The sequence below is a fragment of the Melanostigma gelatinosum genome (assembly GCF_949748355.1).
Source record: "Melanostigma gelatinosum genome assembly, chromosome: 2".
Lineage (NCBI taxonomy): Eukaryota > Metazoa > Chordata > Actinopteri > Perciformes > Zoarcidae > Melanostigma > Melanostigma gelatinosum.
This window is the reverse complement of record NC_136635.1, coordinates 7,878,824-7,891,362: the sequence shown is the minus strand read 5'-3', so window position 1 is coordinate 7,891,362 and position 12,539 is coordinate 7,878,824. Positions and strand designations below refer to the sequence as shown.

At 43.8% G+C, this 12,539-nt stretch overlaps 1 protein-coding gene across 1 annotated transcript in view; it reads right to left on the bottom strand.

Moving 5' to 3' along the window:
* ano1a (anoctamin 1, calcium activated chloride channel a) overlaps positions 1–2,431 on the bottom strand; it is a 67,796-nt gene extending 65,365 nt beyond the window's left edge. The window contains exon 1 of the mRNA XM_079284515.1: positions 2,364–2,431. The gene's annotated coding sequence lies outside the window, so the exon portion shown is untranslated. The remainder of the gene's footprint in view (positions 1–2,363) is intronic.
* Positions 2,432–12,539: the final 10,108 nt, after the last annotated feature.

Sequence of the window (12,539 nt, the reverse complement as noted above, 5' to 3'; positions counted from 1 at the left end):
TGCGAACAGGGACCAATAACCAAACGATAAAACTAAGTCTCATAATTAGTAGTCACTCATAATGTCAATAGTCTGCGTATGACTATACATTCAGTGACAGTGAAGGTTTTAAGTTCGAGCACAGGCTACTACATACAGTCTTATCAAATACATATGCACAAGTAATCACAGACGACTGCTCCTTAAAGTATAACAGAGCGAAGAGAGCGTTTGCGTGCTCCCTAACTCAACCGAGGTCGAAGGGGGAAAGCGGAGAAGTGTGAAACTGCAGACAGTTTTGTAGAACAGGGGTTGAACCACAGGGGTCCTGGGTTCTCTTGGCCTTCGGCCAATGAGATTGCCGCGGTTACCATGGTTATTTGGGGGGGGGGAATTCACACCTGAGTGTGAAATTCCTTTGCTCTCCTCAACTACAAATCAGGATGAAACCTTTGCTTGAAACAGTGAAGGCCTGATTCTCTTTGTCCACAGCACATGTTTAACCCATATGGTCAGACCCCAACACGAGCCATCAGTGGGCCTTCGCAAGTCAATGTTGACTTTTGGTTTTCGGGGAAAAAAACTCTCTAAAAACGGCTCACAACAGTTGATGACCATTCCCCAGCCTGGTTTCATTTAGACCTCTGTCCACCAATATACAAGACTTCTCTCGTTTTGTTTTTTGTGGCAATGAAAATGCTGCCTGATTAGAGAGAGCTGCTGAGCTGGAAGAATATCCTTAAGCTCAAGTGGCACTTGCAGCGCTGCTCTCTTCACAGCCACTTCACCGCTGCTCAAGCTCAATATTATGTTGCATTTTTAGTCCTTTAACATGGAAAACAAATCGCTTCCTGTCCCCCTGACACTGGGTGATTCTATAAGCAAATGCAAAAGCTCAAGAATGTGCTACATCCCAGATCACTGCCGTGTTATCATACGGAGCAGAACACTGTAAATACATGTAGGCGTTGATTCAACAAATTTAATTTATGAATGCAATAAAGATTAGCGCACCAGATTTATTTGGGTAGTTCCCACTGCGTTCATGAACATTTCCATAAAACAGTAATGTCTCATGCAGAATTGAGTTGTGCACAACATACCGGAGCCACAGAGGATCAATTATGTCCTAACTGTGCAGAGCCTGATCATGAATCATCACGACTCAGAGGTGACATTGGTATAGCCGGTATGTTGGCCTACCCGCATGTGCTCCCGACCTTTTATTTGTCCTTATAACAGAGCAAAGCTCTCCTCAACAGTAAACAACACTGATACAATTTACTTGAAGACACAATTGCAGTCAATGGTTTCAGTTTCCTTCAGGAAATCTTTCTTTTTTTTTTTAATCGTGCTCCCCATTGCTGTGTGAGCAGGTGCACAAATCGTTGTGGGAAAATGTTGCATCAGCACATTGACTGTGTGTACAGTGTGCCAACGAAATATTAATGAATACTTTTCGCTCGCAGATGCTAGATTTAAATTAAAATGTGTGTTCACAGCCTCCCTCGGATCCTAGCTACCAGTCCAATCAGGGAAATTAATTTATTTCTCATGATAGGAGCTTTATAACCTACTGCTCTACACACGGGACACACATATTACTGTAAATAGAACCTTCATGGAGTGCTAATACTGTTAAAAACTTCCAATCGGGTTCTTCCTGATTGTGAGCCTTGATTGTTGTGGGTTGCACTGCACCACAACAGACAACACAAGTCAGATTGGCCAACTAACCATCTACAAGAGAACAATGGTGAGGAATTAGTTTGAGGTTTAATCGTGGATTCACATCAGCTAGTATTATCCATGTTTCATGCTGTCTGGAGACAAAGACAATATAAATATATATCAGTCATATGAGTTCAATGTTGTTTCATAACTTTCTTTGCAAAAGCGTTTCCATATCACATTTACAGCGTCATCTCTTTCTCGACAAGAACAAACCTCAAGCAAGCGTGAAAACCTTTAAAAACGGAGGAAGTTTTGTCAGATCTCGCCGTGTCCATTCAGCTTTTCGAACGTGATACAATAAATGTACCTCTGTGAATGGTGCCGTGATCTGAGACTCTCAGGGTCACTGTACTTCCTAAAAAAATGACTTTAGAAAGACTGAAGATATTTAACATCTAATTACCTATTACAGGCCCTTTACACCATTCATGACGCCTATTAGATCAATTCACGTCAGTGTTAGTAGTACGTAGTATGTACATGCATCATAGGCTTTTATGACTCATTAATCACAAATCTTTATATCCTGTCATCTTGAAATATTTGTACCTTTTCTCAATGTGAAACATTTAACTGATCAGCGCCACTGTCTTCAGTCCCTGCTCTACACCACAAATCATAACAATGACAACATGGATGTAGTGTCTTACTATGGAGTCGTTGTTCCTGGAATCCAGGCTCTTCTCCTCGCCAGCGATTGGCAGGTAGTCGCTCTTCCTCATCGTGGCAGACACGTCCAGCTGTGGGCTGCCTGAGCGTTCACGAGCTAGGGCAGGAGAACCTGGGGGAGGAACGGAGAGAGGGCCGCATTAGCCGTTTGAGTAACTCAAAGATAGCGCTGCGATTGCTGAATTTAATGGCCGCTTTCCAAACTGCCTTTTAAAACAAATCCTCTTTTTAATGGATTCTTTTGCTAAATTATACTTTTGAATGGCTGTCACAGTGAAGAAGAAATTCCTGCAAAGTCTTCCTGTGTCAGGGGCATAGTCATGCACAGATTATGAGACGGTGGTAACCTGGACCTGAACAGGTAAAACCCCCTCCCCCGATGCCCAGATGTAAAGAGGACTCACAAAACAAATACAGATAGCGTGTTGTTTGTAGTTGACACACCTCTGCTTTGATATTATACTACCGCACATTATACAGCAGGAAGCCATCAACGACAGCTTGAGACACAGCGTCTATACTCCTAAAGCAGAGCTGTTCTGATTTACATGACTTTACTTATGCTACTGTATTTGAATGAAATGTCCCGGTGGCCTCAGTATGCTGCGCTGCAGTAATATGAAGTAAACAAAACACCAAAAACAAATATCGGGTCAGATTTGCTTGTAAAGACTGAATATAAAAAGACTCTGATCATGATGTTAACAGTCACTACAAACCACCCCTCGGGCCCCTCAGCCCTTTGGAACCCTGGGCCCCTTGCCCAGTAGGCCTGTTCTGTAATCCATCCATGGGCAAAGCTGTAAGTACATGACATTGTGAGAGAAAGAGAATAATTAGCCATATTCATTCTAGCTGTATACGTTTATTGATGCCGTGAGGATTTATCTTGCACAAACGCTTGGATATCATTTTGATTTGCTTTTCATATAGATTTCATCCGTTTGCACTGTGAGGATCCTCAGTTGCGGCTTTGACGTGAATATTAGCAGCTCGCAATGGGAAAAAGTTACATATCCTGCGTAATCTGCCAATATTGGCATCATTAAGAAGCTTGTAGAACAATACTTTGTGATAGGTTATAAGTTTTGTTTCCATTGAAATCATTTTGTTGAATCTAAGCTCGTAGCGCGTTTCATCCCCTCGCAGCCCGGCGCCCTGCTGGACTTGACGTGATGTCAGTAAACACATCATGGGACTCTGTGGCCGGCTCTTTGCACCAAAGAAGGGAAGAAACGCAGATAAACTGTGGGATGCACTCGCCACTCTCTCCACCCTTTACAGGAAACAGCTGTCACCATGGATACCGATGGACGCCTTGCTTGCTACATTACAAGCTGCTCCTCTGTGATATACCCGAAACAAGCATGTTCTTTTTGCGCAATGATCCAGCTGTCACGTGATTGCCGCAATGTCATTACTGTACAATTGCACCTGAGTATTATCTCAGAAAATGTTGATGGGTTTTTAGTTGGTATTTCCCTCAGGGAGCACAAGTGGCCAAGGCATTTCAACAAGAACACCTTCCTGTAATGAAGCTCTGACCAAAGAGAAAAACGCATCAGTCACAGGCACAGCAATAAGCAGCAAACACAGTTAATTATCTGAGTCCCTGCTTCTCCCTGCTCCCTCAGGTGGGCCACAGTCTAATAAACACATTTCCTGACAACTCTGATGGATATCATTAATTAATAAAAGCCCAGGAGTAACTCTCTTGGGTGTGTAGAGCACAGTATCACTGCAAAACTGCCTGTTCCATACTGCAAGACACAACTGTTATGGCATTACCTGTTTAAATAGGAAAATCGTCTTATTCTCATTTATCAGATATTCACTTCAATGACAGCGGCCTCTCCGTGTCTGGTAAACACAGCGTTAAATGTTACTTTGAATCTTAGCCCTTGTCTGTTTTTTGGAAAAGATAAACCAGGCTCACATGTCCTCGACTAAGTCTAAAAGTGTCTGTCATTGCTGGAAGTTGGGAATCAGCTTCCATACAACACTGAATCAACACTTTTGGAAAAGCTGCCCAGCCTTAACCCGCTACGAGGACCAGGGCCACGAACCCGAAGCAGAACCTACGTCCACCAATCCCAATGAGGAGGCGGTGTGAGAGGAAACATGAACGTTGAAAACGAGCAAGCATTCATGCCAGGCTAAAGACTAATGTCAGCAGATGTTTGGTCCCTGGACGATAAGCTGGACTCTTACGGGCACCTTCAGAGCGAGATGAAGGACTGTCGTGTCTTTGCTTTCACTAAAACGTGGCTTTATGGGAATATCACCAACTCGACCCTTCAGCCAAACGGACGCCTTAACCTTCGCTAAGTGATTGGTATGCGAATGCTCCGGTGGTCAACAGTGAGTGGAACACATGACCATGATGTGCCGTCCGTTCTATCTACAGATGAAATTAACCAACATTATCATCGTGGCAGTGTACATAGCACGAACACCAAAGAGGCCTCATCACTACTCTACAGGACTATCAGTGAACTGACAACTTTTTCAATCCCGGCCAGAGATTTTAAGGAAGCTGCCACCTACGAATATGTAACTGACATCTCCTTACATGCTAACCTGAAGCCATGGCTGTCCACTGAGGTCCCCGTACTGCTGATGCTTCCTTTCAATCTGGGGACATAGCAGCCCTCAGATCAGCTTGGACTAATCTGTCCCTGGCCATCAGGGTATCAAAGTGCACGTACAGTATGGACGGGAAATCCAGCGCCAAGTCACGGACACAGATGACACATGCGGCGTATGAGTATCTATTGGATCAAATCACATAATTATGGTTCTATAGACATCCAGGAATTAAGCGACACTAAGCAGGTAAATTAAGGGGAGGTCCACAATCTCAGACTTTGAAAACGCCTGCTACAGAGTATAGGGGGCAGCGTTTAGGATCCTCCAGGATCAAAGAAGACCCATCCCACAGACCTCCCACAGACTACTACCTTACTGCCCTGTGAAAAAGGTTACCGGAGAATCCGGGAAAGGTCCTCTGGACTCTGCAACAGATTCTTCCCCCAGGCTTTCAGATTCCTCAACACCCTGCGACCCCCAAGCTCAACATAACGAGCACAGACCAATGGAAATGAGGCCTTTGACTCTAAACTTAAAACTCGTCTTTTCACCTTATTCTTCGATTACTTCAGGCTTGTACCTGTAACCTTTTATCCTTCTGGCGATCAGTCCCGGTCTCAGTGGACCTATTAAGTCCAGTACTATAGTCCGTGTTTGTCTTGCTGAAGAGAATACTGTTAAGTTTCTGAAAAAAGAAACACTGCATCTTTAACCTCTCCTAAGAAACTTGTGGGACCTAAGTTTGTAGTCCCACAAGCATATGAGTGTCCAAGTGATGAATCCCTCTCTCCTTAGTCTCCTTGTTCTATCTTTTCACTTTCTGTGCCGGACCATCAGCCATCCTGGGACCGCTCTGTCTCTCTCTCCCTTTGCTGTCAGGGCTTCATCCAGATGTTTGGATCTGGATCTCCGTCCTTCAGGAGACTCAGGCTCTCCCCTTTTGTCTTTCTCTCTTGTGCGCATCTCTTATGTTTACAATCTCTCTATCTGTCCGTCTTGTGAGAGCGATCCCTCCTCTGTTGCTCTTTCTGCGGATTCTTCCATTGTTTCCCTGTTAAAGGGTTTTGGGGGAGTTCTTCCTGGATCTGAATTGGGGGTCTAAAGACAGTGGATGCCGTATGCTGTGCAGATAGTAAAGCCCCCTGAGGCAAACTTGTGATTCGTGATATTGGGCTATATAAATAGAATTGGCTCGACTGGTGTTTTGACTTTTGTGGCGTTGAAGGGAGAGCTCCGGTAAACTGCATTTTGCTACTCAATGTTCTTTATATCTGTCATTGTATTCTCTCTCCAGTGTGTCACAAACATTACACCTGCTTGATGAATCACAGAACATCGTGCTGCTGCACTTAGCTATGATACATCCATTTCAACAGTCATTTGTGCACAGTCCAACTCCATTTCCCCATATTTTGTCGTCGTATGGAAGAACATCCAAACCTAAATTCAACATTTTGTATTTGTGCTGAAAAATGTGTGACAACATTGTAAATCAACCCAAACAGTTAATTTCAGTAAGTGATGAAAATTAACTTGGAGGTATTGTAAACTTGCCTCACATAGATGAATCCTCACAGATATTTAGTTGTAATGAAAATACCGGTAAGTGAAAACACAATCTGTCTGACGGTAAACCCACACAGTGTGGTCGTAATGTAGAGGCTAGGCTATTTAGTTAATGGGCTCAAATACACAAAACCACCATTGTGGTCCTTTAAAGTGGCACTAGACAACTTGATGCCAGTGGTTGTAAACGTCTGAGTGGTGATCTGTCTGAATCTCACAAGACCTTGAACCTACACACTGGTGTAGTGGTTTTCTAGTTAATGGGCTCAAACACACATCGCCCAGTGCTGAGTGGTTCTATAAAGCTTCACATGTTGGTGGCTACAAAGAAGTATCTTTTAAAGAATGTTGAAGACTTTCTAAAAGTTCTACGAAGTGATGTATATTTGCTGCACACAGACATAAAGTCTACGCTTGTTGTCCCTGTACTACAGCGGCATGCTGTTTGGATTGTTCCTTCTTTATTGTCAATCTAAATGAGCAGCTGTTGACTGTGTAAATCCCAATTTCCTCCGAACTGCCGCACTATTTTGTAAGAAATATCTAATTGCGGTTATTTTGACTGAGATATTAGAGGGAAAGATCATTTTTACATCGTTGTTCTCACTTTCATTGAAGAGTAAAATGATTGTATGTGATTCTTGGGGGGGATCCAATGTTTTCTTAAGTCTGCAGACTATGATGTGTAGGCAGGGAATCTCTGCAGCACAACAACACTTCATTTAAAATGGTATTTTGACACACATTTGGCCTTCCTTGCAGCAGGCCATATTGCGATTTACATACAATTTTGACTTGTCACTGCTAAATCTGCTGTTGGTCAGTGGGAGTCGCTATGTCGTGAGACAAGATACCTTACTGGTTTGCTGACACATGACCACCAAGCATAGGTATTGTTGCTATGGCGATCCACAATTGAATATACCTTCCACAGTGATTTTGTGAAATTATCGAGTTTCCTGTTATACAGTCAAGCAAAACAAGTATTATCCAGACCAACTCAGTAGTTCTGTCTCTTTTGATAAAGCTGGCTTCTGTACATGAGAGCATAGCTGAATATGCAGTTATTCCTCTAATGGTTTCTATACTGCCTTACAGTGGGGGAAGGCAGTGGCCACGTTGCCTTTTAGAGCTCCAGAGTGGCGGATGAAGCAAAAGCCTTCAAGTAAACCAAAAGAAGCTGTCCGCACAAGAAAAAGGACTGCGCCGGTTGTTCCTTCAAGCACTTAAATGTCCCGTATCTCAATCTTCCAGACAACAAGCTCTTTGTGGTGGTGCACATAATGACTGTCGTCCCTTAGAAGCAAAGGCAGAAGTAGCATGGTGCTGTTATACCGCTGCAGAACCTCTTAGGGCAGAAGGTTGAGGTAGACGGCCGGGCGGACAAAGTATGTGCGCAGTTCGCACCGATAGGTATGAAGACTTGTTGCACCAAAGCTAGAAAGCCATGGGATATATAGATGGAAAATGTTAGCCGTATTTCTTGATAGCAATTGTACCAGATTATTTAGCCTTGTTTCCATTCAATTCTCTAGCAAATTTTAAGCAAATCCTTTGAAATGTTGTAAAAAAGAACTGCGAATTAGGAGCGTTTCCATCAACTGGTTTGGAGTGATTAAACTGAGCTACAGCCTATTGGTCAGAAGTTGGCGCTTTAGCCTACGCATGGCTGCACGCCAGTAGACAGAGTAGAAGCAGTTACGGTTTGCCAACCAGAAACTTGGCCACCTTACTCATCTACAAGAGAAAAAGGGAGCGGTTCAGGAATTTGTTTCAATTCGTTTTAATTGTTCTTTCATGTCATGTAGCCATGTTTCATGTTGTCAGGAGAGGAAGATAATATGAATATATATCCATTCATCTTTTCTAATGCGATGCTTCAAAATACGCATAAATATACGTAAATGGAAAGGTGCATAGGGACGGGTCCTTGACCTTTAATGACTGACACGTGAGGCGTGCAGCAAACATGAAGGAACAGAACAGGCTGGTTTTGTTTCCTGCTATGAACTTGATGTTACATGTCTGGCACTTTTCTTTTGTTCATTTTACAGTACATCCGCCTTTACGCACTGCACAACTCACATCAATCCAAGCATGCATCCTATAAATATGTGTTATATGTCTGGTTATACAGCTATATAAACATATTATTTTATGTAGTTACATGTATTCCATGAGGACACAACCCCCTTGCCCATGACTCGATAGCTTCTGCCAAACGTTCTAGCATGGAAGCCGAGACAGGCGGCAACCCAGCATGGGACTGAGTTCTGCTTTTGGCAACATGAGATGTTTTTACTGTAAGTCAACAAGAACCACTGTGATCAGTCCACCTGTCTGAGATCTGAATCTGCCCTTTCTACTGTGTTAGCTATTAGAGCAAAGCTTACACATCCAGTGAAGAGGTAATATCTCCAGGCGAAAAGAAAAAGTGGAATACTCATTTGCTGGTTGCCTTGAGAACTGGGAACACGCGGCGGTGTTACCTGCAGAAGTAGAAAGCCCCTCCCTCAAATCTGCTTTACTCACATCATCAACGCACGCACATGTTCTCGTTCTCCTATACTCCAGTCACTCCCAACATTAGCTGATAGTTAGTTTAGATCAATAGGGGTCATGAGGGTTATCATTCTCGTAGCGGCTGGCCCCCCAGAAAGGTTTCCCCTTTTTACTCCAATGAGCGGCCCTGTCATTCAAACTGATTCAGATGGTATACGTTTAAATGCTGTATTAACTAACAAGCAGAGAATGATTTCCAGCAGTTTCCAGCAGCAGCAGGATTTTTGAAGTTGATCATTAAAACTGAAGTATATCTTTATTCTTTATTGTTGCCTGACAACCAATTGAAACCCACGTACATGAATACATGAATACATGAATACACATATGCACACATACTTACCGGTTTTATTTATTTTTTTCCCATCTCAAAAGGCTCAAGGACATACAAACACACACACGCTCTCACACACACATGCACGCACGCACACACACACACACACACTGACTATAGGATGTTTGCTGGCTTGTATCCCACTGTTCTTGTCATCCTCTTGTTGTTATGGCTATGTATTGTCTCTTGTCTTTCAATAAAACATTTTTTAAATAAATACAAAAAGTATATCTTCATGATTATATGGTTGGAATAAGTTCAAAACCACAAAGGAAATCATTTTGGAAGAAGCTAAAATTACCATCACGTCTACAGCAGCAGCATCTTGATGTAAAAAGCTAATTAGATGGGCTCCAGGTGTGCGAGGACTCCCTCCAAACAAACATCTGGCGCCATACGGTGCGCTCATGCGCGTTATCAGCAGCAACAATCCACCTGGAGCAACCGCAGGGAATCTAGGGATTTCATCAAATGTAACAGACGCACAGCTTTATTTTCCCTCTAAGTCTCTGCCCGCGCGCTCAAATCACCATCATCATCATCGGCATCATAATCCTGCGTGTTTTCCAATTTTTTTAAGTGGCAGTCAAAGCGCTCTTACCGGGTTCCTCTGCGCCATCGCGGTGATTTACGCTCCCGAACAGCTCGTCGTCTCTGTCATCCTGTCGCTCCATCGGGTTTAAAAAGCCGCTCCGGGTCCAGGTCTATACCGTGCCGACGCTCTCCCCGCTACAGCATCTATCCCTCCCGTGTTATCCCCTGGCTTCACAGCCGCCTGCGCTGCTGCATGGAAACGCTGGACGGACAGCGATAGCACTTATTCATTATTTAGGAGGAGCCGCGGACCTGACTGTCAAACTGTCCCCTGTCGAATTTGTCCAAAAGAAAGTATTTGTCCGCGATGTTTCCAATATTTTGAGTATTTATCTCAGTGAGATGATTAGGCCTACTGCAGGTGTAAACAAATCCTGCAGAAATTACATCGTCTGTCAGAATGAGACAACTTTGTGCTGAAGCATCTCGTGTGTGAGGGCGTTCTCTGTCTAAATGGGATTAACCACTCACGCACAAGACAGCAGAGTGATAACGCGCAGGGAAACTGAGCGAAAATCGTGCAAAAACGGACTAGAATGATGTTGCATTGGCGTCCCGTGGGAAAAGGGGGACATGTGGCCTGCCTCACCTGGCCACAACTCGGTTTTCATCGGATAAATTGAAACTGTTCACCTCAGCTTTTAGAGTAGTTATTGCCACAGGAGTTGTGGAGTGGATCCTTATCGGTTTGTCCATCGAGTTTGCAATTTTCCTGAAGATCCTGTTTACCGGTAGCTTAAATTCCATGGTAGGGGAGGTAACTTCAGTTTATAAGATATGGAAACCATGCAAAGCATAACAATGCACTCATAGTTTGCTTGTGTTTCAACCAACTATAATTTCCGTGCTGGATAAATTAAAAACTGGTTTACAATCTTTTTTGGTGTACAAAAGGTGGGACTATTTTTTCTTCATCCAGGTCGCTATAGTCTCTGAGGATTCTGGAAATACCTTCCGAGCATCAGGAGGTGTTGTCAAAGATGCCAAATAGAAAATTCAATGCCTCAATTGCCTCCATGCAGCTCTCAACATGGCGACAGCTGAGCCGGCGGCTAGCAGCTAGCGGTGCTACCAGAGCTAAAAGTGTTAACCGTGGAGGGAACCTGGGCTGGGGTGCTACACTTACTCAGTCGGTCGGGACCATAGGTCACTACGGTGTTGGCGGCCATTAGCGAGCCAGTGGGGCGCGCTCACACGTGCTTACAGATGGCCGGCCCCGCTATGGCAACAAAGCAGAGAAGCTCATATTACAACACAGAGAGAGATAGTTATTTAATTATCAGGTTCCTCCAGTATATCTTCACATAGGTAATAAATATTAATGCTCTGGATATCATATAAAGAACATTCAAATGACCGTCTGTAGAGTATTCATGCTAACATTTTTCTGAAAATCAGATGATGGTAACACATGATTTGGGGCTAAGGGAGTAAGGGGGGGGGGGTCTTTTGCTTGCATCATATTAACTGACCTGGCAGATACTGCAACATCCCTCACTGTTTCATGCATAATGGGAACGGACATCATCAGTGACTGTATGACATACTCTTCCATTTTCCGTTACCATGAGACGTGTGAGTTTTGTTATCTCCAATGGTGGTGAACGCAGCATTGTTTTCGAGCATCACTGCGCCAGCTGGTGCCGCCCACACGCGCCGGAGTCCTCCAGTAGGCGAAGTGGTCGGAGGCGCACGAGCGAGTGCTGTAGCGGTGTCTCGCGTAAAAGCGAGAGAAGAAAGGACACTTCTAGACACCTCCTGTCGACGTAACGGATTAATACAGAGCAGTTCTCTGAATGAAACCGCGTCATTAAAACAGTCTGCATGGAGATTGAACAGCCACAAAATGTCCTAAATATCTGCAGCCACGTTCCACTACATGTCCCAAAACAAGAACTACCAAAAGTGTTTTTTGTTTTGTTTTTGGTGCGTAAATGATTATTTTCCCCTTTATCTGCACAACTATCTGTTTCACCACCTGCCCGCGTGCTGTCGCGAGGACGCGCTCCTTGCCTGGGTGAGAGAGACGGAGTTTCCAGGGAGAGATGCGGTGAGCGCATTGCATTCATATCACAAACCAGCCTCCCCACCAAGATAAATAATACGTATTTAAATCCGACATTACTTCCCTATTCATTGGGCAACCGATGAGTGGACACGAATCAATCGAAACCTCCTCGCTCAAACTGCCCCTCGAGACAAAGCGCATCAATCAGACTTTACACGAGCGTGTAAAGGAAACTCCCAAATCATTTCCACCTCGTTTTTTAATTTTTTATACTGTAGCCCAAAACGCTGTCCAATTAGACGACTGTGTCGGTGTTAAAGTGCAGCAAAAACAACAACAACCACAAGCAGATCATACATAGCATAAAGGGGGGGGGGGAGCTGTAAAGGTGCCATTTTACATTCAGAACAAATTAATTAGAGAGGAGCAAACAAGTGCAGGTTTATAAATAGTTTTAAAGGAGTGAGATGATGTGTATATGAAATGGATGATTTACCTTTTCTC